The following is a 15626-nucleotide window of genomic DNA, read 5'->3' as shown; positions in this document are numbered from 1 at the left end:
GCCTTCTATCAGTATTTTTTTGAATTTTTACAACTGTTTTTGATTTAATTAAAAATGTAACGATAATTTCAGAATAAAACTTCATCATAAATTACTCCCACCCCAAAAAATAAATTTTAGGTAACTTTTTTCAAGTATAATTATTTTTCCACTGTAAGTGGACCGTAAGTGGATAAGTAACCGATGTCAGAAAAGTATTACAACTTTATTGTTAGCTTTTTTAAAGAATAATTTCAGTAACGAAACAAAATTATTTAAGTTAAAGAAATATGATTGGAGAATAAAAAGAGGCGACCCTTACATTTTACATTAGTTTTTAAGTGGATTATTAAGCAATAAATTAATTTTCAAAGAAAAAATACTATTAACATAATCTACTTTTTTAATAATACTGATGGATGAACATAGTTCATCTATCAATATTAAAACTGAGTACCCAATTGATATGTGTTCGTTATTAATCATTTATCAACCCTTTTAAAAAATTTCATTTTAGTTGTTACAGAAAATTTACGTTAATTATTTAAATATTATGAACAGTGAATATAATTGGAAAACAAGATTACGGTTTAAAAACTATTTAAAATAGTTTTATCATAAATGCTAAACCAAGATGGTCATCCCGATTGTTTAAACATCAGTAGTTTCTAAGGCAAAAGAATCGTAAAAAAAGTAAATGTAAAAGAAAATACAGATATAATAATAATTGTAATAAACAAACTCAACCGATAACTAAACAATACTTTCGTAACACAGTAAAACAAATATTTTAGCCGGAATTGTAGAATAAAAATAAAAGTAAAAAATACAAATAACTGTTGTCTAGACAATCAAAATAGAAAGCATATATTTAGTTTTAAATCGTATAAACCATTTACATCTCCAATTCAGGTTACCCTAGTCTGAAGAGAGCGGCTTATTTGGAAACCGTTTTCGAAACCTAATCTTGTTTTCCAATTTATTTGAATAATTATTTAGCATACCTATTCATTTATAAAATATGTAGATTGGATTTATATATATAGAGAGATGAATGGTGATTTTAATTTTAATTAAATTTTCAAATAAACATATATAGTCTTTAACCGATTAATATTGAAAAGTTCCACAGGCCAGTGCAGCACAAAATTATAAATATGTTTTTTTATAAAGGCTACTTATTTTTATTCTGTTTAAAAATTTTGTTAAAATCCATTCAAGTAAATTACAAAAAAAAAAACAAGCACAAAGTAAAATTTAACATAAAAGTAACAATAAACTGTCTAAAAAGCGAAATAAACACGCAAAATGATAATAAAAATAATAAAAACCAACATCAACCGTATTAAAAAATTAAAATGTAACTTTTCCATATCTCTATAAATTTCAATTGATTGAAAAAGAAATACGAACAAATAAAAGCGTTTTATTAGATCTTAATAGCGTGCTAAGTTCAAAAAGTTGACATTTTAATAACAATTGATAAAGTTATATTTTAGCTTTGTTGACGGGTTTTTTGAATTAGTTTTATTTAATATAATTTTTTTTTAATTTTAAAATTTCCATAAACCTTAAAAAAATGACTGCCCGAATAAAATAAAGTCATCGACAAAATACAAAAACGTGAGAATACAGGTTTCTCCAGTGAAAAAAATCGAAAATATAAGCAGATAAATAACGTAAAGACTAACGGGATCTTTTTCGCAATCCCCCCCCCCAAAAAAAACAATTTTTTAACCAATCGTCAAAAGTCGATGTATTTTTAATGTCCAATAAGAATTAGGTGGGAATATGCATGTTTAAAAATAGTAGGAAATATTGATATTAACAATAACCAGGTTGGAAAAATAACAGAATAACCTGATAATACACTAACATGCGTTTTTATACTGGTCATTTAAACATTTTCCATATTAACATATTTCAATATTAAAAATATAAGCATTATTGCTTATAATTATAGATATAAATTATAAATACTCGTATAATCAACCAAACTTAACTAACACTCGATTCGATCGCTAACTTCGAGTGACTAACAGTAATTTATGATTATTTAGATAGTAATTGCAATAATTACTGAATTTATTAAAAAATTATTAATCTAACCAAACTTAACCTACCCTTGGTAACCTCAATTAATTAACAGTAGTAATATTTTGATTATTTAAATAAATAATTGCAATAATTACTGAATTATAATTTTAGTTTGGTTACATTATATTTATAAAATAAATAAATATAAATGGTTATAAGAATGGTAAAATAAATGGTTATATCCGGTTGAGGAACATAACAAAAAAGCCGTAATAAGAAAGGGAGTCCGACAAGGATGTTCCCTATCCTCGTTACATTTTAATCTTTACATAGAACTAGCAGTTAATGATGTTAAAGAACAATTTAGATCCGGAGTAACAGTACAAGGTGAAAAGATAAAAATACGATTTGCTGATGATGATATAGTAATTCTAGCCGAGAGTAAAAAGGATTTAGAAGAAACAACGAACGGCATGGATGAAGTCCTACGCAAGAAATACCGCATGAAAATAAACAAAAACAAAACGAAAGTAACGAAACGTAGTAGAAATCATGAAGATGGACCACTGAATGTAAAATAGGAAGAGAAAAGATTATGGAAGTAGAAGAATTTTGTTATTTGGGAAGTAGAATTACTAAAGATGGACGAAGCAGGAGCGATGTAAAATGCCGAATAGCACAGGCGAAACGAGCTTTCAATCAAAAATATAATTTTCTTACATAAAAAATTAATTTAAATGTCGGGAAAAGATTTTTGAAAGTATATGTTTGGAGCGTCGTTTTATATAGAAGTAAAACTTGGTTGAACGGAGTACCTGAGCAGAAAAGATTAGAAGCTTTTGAAATTTAGTGCTACAGGGTTAAAAATCAGGTTGGTGGATAAAGTGACAAATGAAGAGGTGTTGCGGCAAATCGATGAAGAAAGAGGGATTTGGAAAAATATAGTTAAAAGAATAGACAGACCTATAGGCCACATATTAAGGCATCCTGGAATAGTCGCTTTAATATTAGAGGGTAAGGTAGAAGGAAAAAATTGTGCAGGCAGGCAATGTTTGAAATATGTAAAATTGTTAGGGATGTAGGATATAGGCGGTATATTGGAATGAAACAACTAGCACTAGATAGGGAATCTTGGAGAGCTGCATCAAACCAGTCATATGGCTGAAGACAAAAGAAAAATATCCGGTTATTGGGTTGTTTCCCCTACAACAAATTTTTCTTTCAATATATTTTGTTTACGTTGAATTTTTATTTTTTAGTTTGAAACACGCATATTCCCACCTAATTCTTGTTAGATATTAAAAATACATCGATTTTTGGCCGAATGGTTAAAAAAATTAAGTGTTTTTTTTTTTGGGGGGGGAGGAATTCCGAAAAAGATCAGACTAATGTAGTAATGATTACTACATTACTACTGATTGTAATAAGATCGTGAGATAAGGCTCTTTGAAATGTGAGAACATCGATTTTTATTATCGAAATTTAATTGAAGGTTTTTCTTATAATCATCTTGAATTTCAGTAAATATATATTTACCCACCGGGTTGGGTAATATTGGGTGGGGAACTGATCAAAGTTTAAAAAATATCGATCCTTTTTTTAATTTTTTTCACGTATCATTATTTTTCCACTATATAAGAATAAATAATCTTTGCCAGAAATTGATAACAACATTGTTGTCAACTTTTTGTTTATTAATGCTCAGGAACAACAACAAAAATTTCAATTTGTTCTGAGAGGAATGCGGTCGCACCAGGTTCCATAAAATAAATCTTACGAGCTTGATTTTTAATTTAATTTTCTTTTTTGGAATATTTTATAAAATTACTTCAAAAGTTCAAATCGCAAAAAAAGGAACTGATTTTTTGTAAAATTGGACTCTCGTTCAAAATAAAAAAGTAAATAATTGCTTTGAGCTTTATAGACTTTTAATTTATATTTTAACGAATAATATGGAAATATTCAAGAGCAGTTGAATATTTTGTTTACTCAATATGAGTATCGGTTCCTCCAAACCCACCGGGTTGGTCTAGTGGTGAACGCGTCTTCCCAAATCAACTGATTTGGAAATCGAGAGTTCCAGCGTTCAAGTCCTAGTAAAGGCAGTTACTTTTATACGTATTTGAATACTAGATTACGGATACCGGTGTTCTTTGGTGGTCGAGTTCAATTAACCACACATCTTAGGAATAGTCGAACTGGGACTGTACAAGACTACACTTCATTTACACTCATACATATCATCCTCATTCATCCTCTGAAGAATTATCTAAACGGTAGTTACCAGAGGCTAAACAGGAAAAAAGAAAGAAAGTAAATATATATTTTAAATATCAGAATGGTATCAAATTATATTTTATTATGCTAAAACAATCCTACATTAAACAGTGTAAAAATAATAACAGATTAATTATGAACAATTAATTCGCTGAAGATTAAATCGTCTTCGAAGAATCAAACTTTTAAGTAGACTTATAACGTATTAATTTTACCTTTGGTGCCATCCCATTTTTCAGTCGTTTTTAATTTTTATAAAATTATTCTTTACCTTTCATTTATTTAAATTCAATAAAGATTTGTTTTAATGTATTTTAAATTTGTGAGATTTATTTTGATTTAAATTTTGGGTAGGCCTACACAGAACGCAGTTCTTATGAAAAGATTCGTTCGCCAAAAATCATAAAACTAGATTTGCATTCTGATAAAAATATGATATAAAGAAATAAAGTATAAACAGCATACTCTCAAACGTAAGTTAAAGCTCACGAGAACGTAGAAACGTACCGGGTGATTCAAAATGAACTTCACAATTGTAAAAGCATGTAAACCTTTATTGTGATAACTTACAGATTCGGTTGAGGTCTCATTTTATAGAAAAACACATCAAGTTTGTCACCAAACATTTACTTTGATTCAATACGGCTTCCATTTGTAATGCGGCATACATCCCACCTGAAGTCGATTTCATTCCAGACTGTAGCCAGCAAGTCGGGCGTTAAAAGACTGCAGCTACGGCGTTAATTCAAAGTCTTAGCTCAACAAGACCAACAAGCAAAGGCAGTAAATAAATCCGATCTTTAATGAAACCACACAAGAAAAAATCTAGCGGAATCAAATCTGGGGAGCGAGGTGACCATACAATTGACCCTTCACGACCGATCCACCTACCTGGGAATCAAGTATCAAGAAAATCTCGGACTTCCCCGTTTTTCTGATAACAAGATTATCTTGGACATCGTCGTTTAACTGACGAATTAGAAAATTTTGAAGCATCTCCAGATAAACGTTACCATTTACGGTTGCCTCTTGGAAGAAGAACGGGCCGTTCTGTCTGGAAAAAGAGCAATCTGTCCCAACGAAGGTTTGGTGCCAACAGTAAATTGTATCTCTACTAGGAAACTCCTACCGTACTCCCTACAAAAATTACGTTAAACTTCAGTTGCTGACTGCAAGTCGTGAAACAAACACACACATTGAACACGTTTCAGTAAATACAACTCTGGTGACAGCGTTGGTGGCCGAATTTGGTACTAAAAAGTCAAAACTTGATATGTTTTGCTACGAAATAAGACCGCAACCGAATCTATAAGTTATCTTCATAAATTTTTATATGCTTTTAAAGTTATGAAGTCCTTTTTGAATCACCGGTATTTCTTTTACCATATACATTCCAATTAATTTTCTAAAATTCTCGAGTAGAAACACTATTATTAACAGAATAATATCAGACTAGGTATCATTCTGCTACACAAACAAATGCTAGCCAATGACAACTAAAAAATATCTTCAAGCCCGCTACGTAGATATCATTTTTTGTTAAAAAAATCGTACACTTTTAACTTATACGGAAAAGAGATAATCTAGACCATCAGATAAACTCTTTTACAAATTGAAAAATAAACAATAAAACAAGTTTATTTACTGAAAAGTAATACTTGAAAGAAATAAAAATAATTAGGTAATGTCGAATTGAGAACATCTCCCCCTTTAATTGAAATCAATTAAAAAAAAATCTCGTATTTGAAAAACTTCACATTACAATTATATATCTATTAAAATAATAAAAATAGAATATTTTCATTTAAAGATAGTTGGCAGAAAAAACCGTGATTTTTATTCTGATTTCTCTAACCCGAAAATGGCTTCGAAAGCTTTAAAAATACTATTTTTTTTTCAAATCAGCATCGCTCATAGTTTGATATTTTATTCATGGAAAAATTAAAAAAAAAAAACAAAAAACAAATTCAATTAAATATCAAATATGACATTGAATTTAATTATTTATGTTAATGATTTTATAATAATATACTATAAATGAGGATGATTATTTTTACCCTTTATAATTAAATTTCAATCATAAAAAAAATTGCTACGAAATTGGAGTAAAATATATACCCTTGATATTTATGGAAAATCGGTAGTAGAGTTGTTCTGAATTACGGGAAGACAAACAAACATATCACCCGAATACATTATCCTCGCATCTGGCTTAGATATTGAACATTACCCCTAACAACGGAAGGAGTCAAAGTTGAGATTTTTTTCTTCCAAAGTTATTTATTTATTTTTTTCTTTTTATTTCTGTACAATGAAATATTTACTGAAATAGATTCTCAGTGTTAAAAAAATAAAATTTGTACACCTACCATTGGGTTAAATTAAAAGCCCATATTAATTTTTATAACATTTTTACACTCTTTACTAGATTCTTGTTAAGTCAAGATGACTTGTCATCAAGTGCTATATAATAATAAGAAAAATATTTTAATAATTAACATAATTTTATTAAATTCTAAAGAAAAATAATACATTAAAAAAAAAACAAATAATAAAAATATCCTAGTATAGAAAATTCTAAAGTAACAGACAAGTATAATAAAAATTGCTAAATATATTTTATAGACTAAAACATATCGGGGAAACACTTCGTAAAATATATTTTCCTAATAAACTGTTTAAAATTTTATAAGTTCAACATTTTTTTTATCAACTGAAATTTTGAGCTAAAAAATAAAAAAAATAATTTTTCATTAACAGTACAGAAAATATTCCAAATATATACAGTTAAAACAAAGTCTGTATTTAAGTTACAGTTAGCCTACCGGGCTGGTTTAGCGGTTAACTATCCATCGCAAATTACTTGTTCAACAGCTTATTTTCGAATCGAAGGTTCTGAGATTAAAATCCTAGTAAACGCTAGTTGCTTTTATTCGTATTTGAATACTAGAGATCGGATACCGGCGTACTTTGATGGTTACGTTACAATTAACTATGCATCGCAGGAATGGTAGGCCTGAGCTTGTACAAGACTACACATCATTTTTACGTCATACATAACATCTTCACCTCATTTTTACCATTGGGGGAGGGTTGGTTATTGTTCACTAGTAGAACAGATTAGAACATACACATTAGAAGTAATAATTAAATTGTAGTTACACTAGAAATTATCTTAAAAATTGTGTTAAAATCAGTTTTATAAAATGCCGACCTCTGTGGCGGAGTAATAGCATATCGGCCTTTCATTCGGAGACGCTATAAAATTTCCATTTCACATTCCCGTATACAAACTTCGAGGTTACAAAGTGAATTAATCGTCCAGAAAAAAAATAATTGTAGTTAAAAATTATCTTGAAAATTGTTTTAAAATCAACCATTTTTTAAAAACTTTTCTGCAAAAGAAAAATCAAAAAGTACAGATCGAAGTTCAAGTAATTTGTTAATGATATTTTAATAAAGAACATGGATATGGTAAAATAAATACATGGTAATCTCGTCAAAATGCTAACCAAATTTCAGTTCTTTTAATTTTATATAAGATATAGAATAAATAAAGGCAATTGGAAAACGTACATATTTTTAGAAAATTAAACATTAGATTCCAAAAATAGAAGAATTAGATAAAAAAATTTAATTATGATTTCGTAAAGAAAATAAACTTGAAAATACGACGTAAAACTGAAGCCAAGTAATAATAGTAATAGTTGATATTTTTTGAATGAAAAGTTAATTACTATTATTATTAACAACTGACAAGGAGAAAAACTGCTTTCATTTTATTTTATATGAAAATACATTTAAAAGAGGCACCCGTTACATAAGTAATAACAATTAAGAAAAATATTATAAATAAATTTTACAAAAAAATCAAAATTTTTTAGTTTTTATACACAGAACTTCCAACATAGATCGTATATCAAATTATTATAACTTTTATTTTAAAAAAAAAAGCTTACTTGTAATAAAACAATTAAAAAGAACCAAACTGTTGTTACTTCATAAGAAAAAAAATTACTATCTGTACAACCCCACAAACACTAAATTCTATATTAGAATACTTGTCTGGAAAAACTTAAATTATTACGTTCAGTAATATTCTAATTTACTAAATCAAACGACCAAAGAGAAACAGGAAATGTCAAAATATACTTACTGTACGTATTTAAACCAGTGCAAAGCTCGAGATATAGTAAGTAAAAGTGTTTTATCTAGCTGAGATAAAATTAAAAAGCAAATACGTAATCACTCTGACGTCAAGTTTTTAAAATTCATGTCCTTATTTAAAAAAAAAAAATATATATATATAAATATATAGTTATCTACAATATAATAATGATACAATTTTTATATATAATTTATGACAAATACTCCCATCGTTAAAAAGATCTGCATATTTATTGAAATATTTAATGGTAATTAATTATGTGTTCTAAGTTAGTTTATTGGACTAAGCTAATTATTTCCGTAAAATAAAACAAAAAAATTGTCAAATACTGCTGAATTTTTTCAATATATTATTGCATTATCCCAAAATAATGACACAAACGATATATACAGCAATAGAACTTTAAAACAAGGTTAAATTATATTATCCTAATTGAAAAAATCTGAATAATATCTATGACGTTTGAAAAGACAAGCTTCTGCACATGGACGTTGCAGGACGTTGAAACGTCCTGCAAAGACTTTAGTATCAAAGATGTTTTCATATATGTTTGGAATGGAAGAAAATATCCTTTTTTTAAGAATGAGGGGTATTTGATGGGGGGATTTTTAATCCACTAATACCAGTGAAAACAGTTTCTAAACTGATAACGCCTCATTTAAGAAAATTTACATAATTCAAGATGTTATATGAAAAAAAAGAAAAAAATTTAAGAAAATTTATTCACATATTCTCTTTAATTTATAATTCAGAACGTCCAATAATTACTAATGGTAAAATATTGGGATCTGTTGACATATCTGTCAACTGTTAAACAGGAGACAATAACTGCTTCCTAACTATTTTTCGACAATTTTGGAAAATTAAATACAATTTTTCTTTTTTTTAAAAATAATAATGTCCAATTAAATAAGATTAAGGCGACATTTATGAATTTATCCTTGTACAGACAATTACTATAAATTATATATTATAATTATTACGAATTGAAAATATTTATGCCAATTGTAATGTTAATTTACTAGTTGTACATATAACATGTACAGGTAACAATAGAAAGTTTGTTATCAGACAAAAAAATAAAATCGCACTGGATATTATTTGTATTTTCAACTTTTTCAAGTACTTGATTCGATAAATATTGTAAAAAAAAACCTTTATTTACGCTAATATGGGTATATATTTAGCCTTTATTTTGATTTATATCTCAATAATAGCTAAAAGTAGTCACGTAATTGTTTATTAGGGTAACTGATTTTAATCGATAGTTTTAAAAATATCAGATAATAAATATATCTTGGTGGAGAAATGAGACTTTATGAAAAAATTAATATTTTTAAGTTTTAGATTTTTTAATAAAATAAATAAATATTAATTATATAAAATATTATTTCACTTATTCAAAAAAATAAAATATTTTAATTTTTTATTAAATGCTATTGCTGAAAACTACTTTAAATTTTATTTTTAAAAAACCTAATTTTTCATTTATTTTTACATTCCCGTCTAGATAGCGCTATAGCTGAGCTATAGCTTTAGAAGGCAAAGTCGTTCCAATTTGGGCATATGCGAATTTTACCGGCTCTTGACTTTTGACACCGAAGGAACTCGAAAAACCCAAAAAATCGGATGGAAATTCTCCAGATGTTCGTATGTACGTGTGTTTGTTTAGTGTCCCCTTCTAAATAACCTTATGTCACCAGAACTACTGGACCGATTTTGAAAAGATTTGATCAGATTACTTCTAAATATAAAGCATTAATGTTTTCAACTTAAAAAGATCAAGGGGGTGAGGCTGTAGAGCAAGGTGCCCTCAATTTTTAGCAAAATCGCACCCTCACCACAAAAAATGCTCTAAACTACTGCCTACTAAGTGGAAATACTGCGTCAATAGTACAAGGAACGCTACTGTCGTAGTCCGCCATCTTGGAATTTCCCTTTTCCCTGTGGGGAATTTACTTTTTCCTCATCCTCTTGGACCGGGAAATTTGAAATTCCACAGGGTTGCCGATCAAATTAATTTTACACTTTAAATATTAATTATTTATTTTAGCTGATGTAGTTGTCTGCTATGTTGTGACGTCACGGGTGAGCGGTAGAATTAGATAAATGAATAATATTTAAAGTGTAAAAAAGTACCTCGGTTTGGTTGGGTCTCGAACTCGATCGCCCGGTTGTCTCGGTACCGGTGTAAGCCTCCCGGCTACACCAGTCTGCCGAACGTATAAGCGAAATTTTTTCTGTGTAAGATGTGAAATTACAGTTTAGTTTAGATCGTCACCGCTAGTACCGCCACACGCACGTAAATTAAATATGGTTGGCGCGCGCACTTTAGATAGAATCACTGAATTAAATAAACGAACAGATATTATATTTAAATAAAATTATAAATATTTTAAATTTCGTTGTCTCTCTCTCTCTCTCTCTCTCTCTCTCTCTCTCTCTCTCTCTCTCTCTCTCTCTCTCTCTCTCTCTCTCTCACTCTCTCTCTCTCTCTCTCTGTCTGTGTGTGTGTGTGTGTGTGTGTGTGTGTGTGTGTGTGTGTGTGTGTGTGTGTGTGTGTGTGTGTGTGTGTATTCAAATTTACCTATGGTTCCGGTAAATTGGAAACGATTATGAATTAAACACTGCAGCAAAAAAAGATAAAAGATATTACCTTTTAATAGATAAGAAAATGAATAGAGGTACGACTGTTATTTACCATTTTTATCTTGCGAGGAAGGGATAATAAATTTTTTTTCTCAAACAAATGTCGTAAAAAACTCAGCAACATCTTGCCAGTTTTTTTAATAATTTAATGTTGAAAGTCTTTTTCATCAAAAGGAAAAGAAGTTGAATCCTCCGGTTAATGTTTTTAGTTAAAAGAAAGCTTAGATTTTAATAACATAAGATAGATTTTCCAGAACGTTTCGTTAAATCGATCGGTTCAGTAGTTGAAGCACAAAAAAATAAGGGCAAGTCGAGTCAATCCGTTAATTTGATTCAGTTTGTATTAAACGAAGACACATAGTATATTAATAATGTATTCTTATATTCATATAGTAAGATATTCATAGCAATCTACATACATAACTTTATTTGTGTACAGTATTACTGCAAATGATCATCCGATTACAAACTTAAATAGTTCACGTTTAATAAAACTCAGATATATGAAAGTAGTATCAATTCAAAGGAAAACTCAAACGTTTTCAGTGGTTGGTACAGCTGTCGTGTAGTTATTGATTTCGTCGCTAGGGCGATAGGAGAAAAAATAGCTGCCAACAAAGATAGGAAGGCTTTTTATGTACTGGATTTTCAGGTCTTTTTTTCCTGTTTAGCCTCCGGTAACTACCGTTTAGGTAATTCTTCAGAGGATATGTATGAGTGTAAATGAAGTGTAGTCTTGTACATTCTCAGTTCGACCATTCCTGAGATGTGTGGTTAATTGAAACCCAACCACCAAAGAACACCGGTATCCACGATCTAGTATTCAAATCCGTGTAAAAATAACTGGCTTTACTAGAACTTGAACGCTATAACTCTCGACTTCCAAATCAGCTGATTTGGGAAGATGCGTTAACCACTAGACCAACCCGGTGGGTGGATTTTCAGTTCTGCCAGTCTGTATCACTATGCAACTTAAATTTAAAGGAACTGGTGATTATGCACCCTTTCTTTCTTTTTTTCTGTTTAGCTTCCGAGAATTACCCTTCAGAGGATGAATGAGGATGATATATATGAGTGTAAATGAAGTGTAGTCTTGTACAGTCTCAGTTCGACCGTTCCTGAGATGTGTGGTTAACTGAAACCCAACCACCAAAGAACAACTCAAACGTTATTTTTTAATAATTTAATGTTGAAAGTCTTTTTCATCAAAAGGAAGAGAAGTTGAATCCTCCGGTTAATGTTTTTAGTTAAAAGAAAGCTTAGATTTTAATAACATAAGATAGATTTTCCAGAACGTTTCGTTAAATCGATCGGTTTAGTAGTTGAAGCACAAAAAAATAAGGGCAAGTCGAGGCAAACGGTTAATTTGATTCAGTTTGTATTAAACGAAGACACATAATATATTAATAATGTATTCTTATATTCATACAGTAAGATATGTCTTTCCAAATCAGCTGATATGGGAAGACGTCTTCACCACTAGACCAACCCGATGGGTGCTTACGCACCCAGTGGGCCAATAATCGTAAATGGTAGTCTGATTTTAAAGCAAGGAGATGCATCTGTAAGCGAAAGTCAACCGGCCGTCCACCAATAAGCGAGACAACTGTGGGTGTGTGAGAAAGAATTTCGCACAAAATCCATAGTAATCCACAACTAAAACAGCATATCCAAGGTTGAATTTTTCAAAAAGACGGGGCACCATCCCATTTCCACTTAGATTCACGTGAACTGTACAGAAAACTACCAAAGAGATGGATTGGGCATGCTGGCTCTAATGATAGTGAACATTTAGCTTGTCCTCCACGTTTCCCGACCTTACACCCTGTGACCTTTTTCTCTAGGGATTTGTTAAGGAACACGTGAATCGGCCATCTTTACCACCTACCTTCCAGGATGTTCGTGTTCTCATCGCACTGAATTAGCGGATCGTCTAACGTTACAAAGTGCATGGCAGGAATCGTACCACAAGTTCGATATGTGTCTCGTGACACCGGGAGTTCACATTGAACACGTAAGATGTGACGTAGTGAACCAAATATAATACAAAACGTTCTGTTTTCCCTTTTCATTGATGCTACTTTTATACATCCGAGTGTTATTAAACGTGATTATTCAAGTTTTTTAATCGTAAAGATCATCTGTAATAACCCTGTATATACACGAGTATGTATGCATGTGTGTAAATTATTATAAGTGCACAGGTCAAATGCAAAATCAAAAGTTACTAAACAAGTATGTATGCATTTGTAATATTTAACTTTCACTGTAAAGACTAATTTACCATAATCTAATTATGTACAAGATGTTACGTTGTTTGTCGCATTAAGTATTTAAAAACTTTCACATTAATGTACCGTGTACAGTGTATTTAATAAGTTCATAAATAACAATGAACTATGCCGTACCATTATACTCAACACACATACACTCCTACACTATTTATTAACAACAGACTGCTTCTATTGTGACTTGTCTTTACCTCTTTTCATATTAAAAGAACAGTTAGAATGTTTTTTAGTTCGACTAAAAGCACACATCACATGTTCGATCTTACGTCTATCATCGTAACTATGTTTATTATTGAATTAGAAAATATTATATTTCTTACTTTATCAAACAATTTAGAGGTATACACATCAATTCTATCGATATATCTGGCTTTTTTCGAGTTTTCCAAAAGGTAAGGTTTTTTCTTAAAATTGTTCAAATGAAATTTAAGTTAAATTTAAATAAACCCAAGACCGTAATAAAGCAACCTTCTTCATTGAGTTTTATCATAACCGGATTAAACAAAAAGATCGTAAAAACAGTAGCCTTTAAGTACTTATTACAAGGTAAACAAATAGTCTTCTACAGCAACAACTTAACAGATTAGTAAGAGTATATTTTTATCTCATTGCTTAATTATATTACTACGTTTTGAAAATTATCTACGTGTATATATACCAGGCAATTCAAAAACGACTTCACAAATTTAAAAGCTCGTAAAAATTTATTTAAATAACTTAGATATTAAGGTTGAGGTATCATTTCATAGCAAAACACATCAAATCTTAACTCACGTAGCCAACAGTGCTGTCACCAGTGATTTTAAAAATGGATAAATTTACTGACTGGTACGGTAAGTAATTTTTAGTGATTAGTCAACGTTTCACATCAGTGGTAAGGTGAACACCCACAACTGCCGAATATGGTGTCTCATGAAACTTTGCAGCAAATTCGTGATAGCCCTAAGGTCAATATTTTTTGTCCCCAAAGCAAGACTGTACGGTCCGTTATTGTTCCAGAAGGCAATCATAAATGGTATCGTTTTTCTGAACATGCTTCAAAACTTTCTAGTTCCTCACTTAGACGATGATGATCAAGATGGAATTCTTTACTATCAGCAAGACCGGGCACCATTTCAATACTGCCTAGAAGTTCGAGATTTTTCTTGATACTCCATTCTAAGGTCAGTGGATCGGTCGTAAAATCCAATTTAATGGCCTCCCAGATTTGGCCCCGCTAGATTTTTTCTTTTCGGGTTTCATTAAAGATCGGGTTTATGTACCATCTTTTCCTGCTGATCTTGTTGAACTAACACATCGAATTAACGCTGCAGTTGCAAGGTAACGCCTGACTTACTAACTACAGACAGAAATAAAATCGACTTCAGGTGGAATGTATGTCGCATTACAAATGGAAGCCACATCGAAACAAATTTAATACTGGGTGGAAAACTTGATGTATTTTTCTATGAAATGAGACCTCAACAGAATCTGTAATTTATCTCAATAAAATTCGTATGATTTTAAAGTCATGAAGTCCTTTTTCAATCACCCGTTAGAATGACATCAGTTTATATATCATCAAGCTGTATTAATTAGATGGGCTGGAATTTTAATAAAAAAACGAAAAAAATATTTCCAAATAACCGACATGAAAATTGTAATTTATCACTGAAAGAAAAATGTTCCACTACGTTATTTAAAAAAATAAAAATAACTACGGAATCACCACAGCAACTTCCCCTTCTAAAGCAACTTCCTGTGCAAAATAAAACAAAAATCATCGAACTTGGCCCATTTAGTGAAGTATAAGATTTGAAAATGTGTAATTAAAAGTAAAAAAGCTTACGGGTCACTTGAGAACTTGCTCTATTTTTTAACTTTGCTAAAAATTAAATATGATTAGAAAGAATATTTACAAAATTTACATTTAATATTTCCAAGAATATAATATTATTTTTTCCCAATCCTCAAAGTAACGCTTCCGTATTTGAATGGAAAACATAAATTTTATATTTATCATTCTAAACAACAAATTTTAGACGTTCTACACGATCTAAACAATTCATTCATCAAACTTCATACGCTTTCTGTATTCCCACAATCAGAAATCTTCCAATTCATCTCAAATAAATATTTCATTTATTTTTTCCTTATGTTTATTGATACTCCGTATTACTTATGATGAACTAACGTTTTTAATATATGAAAAAACAACACAAAAAATTGAAAAAAATTTGCCATTA

At 30.0% G+C, this 15626-nt stretch overlaps 1 protein-coding gene across 4 annotated transcripts in view; it reads right to left on the bottom strand.

Moving 5' to 3' along the window:
• The window catches only part of Src64B (Tyrosine-protein kinase Src64B), a 350311-nt gene that overhangs the window by 150783 nt on the left and 183902 nt on the right, over positions 1–15626 (bottom strand). The window contains exon 1 of one of the 4 annotated variants that reach the window (XM_075369450.1): positions 8450–8467. The exons of 2 other annotated variants lie outside the window; for them this stretch is intronic. The gene's annotated coding sequence lies outside the window, so the exon portion shown is untranslated. Of the gene's footprint in view, positions 1–8252; positions 8372–8449; positions 8468–15626 lie in introns of those variants that run through there. One more of the 4 variants, XM_075369449.1, reaches the window with a different exon arrangement.

Source organism: Lycorma delicatula, chromosome 6 (assembly GCF_047948215.1).
Source record: "Lycorma delicatula isolate Av1 chromosome 6, ASM4794821v1, whole genome shotgun sequence".
NCBI classification, from domain to species: Eukaryota; Metazoa; Arthropoda; class Insecta; order Hemiptera; family Fulgoridae; genus Lycorma; species Lycorma delicatula.
The sequence above is the reverse complement of the archived record's forward strand: the minus strand, read 5'-3'. Positions and strand labels throughout refer to the sequence as shown.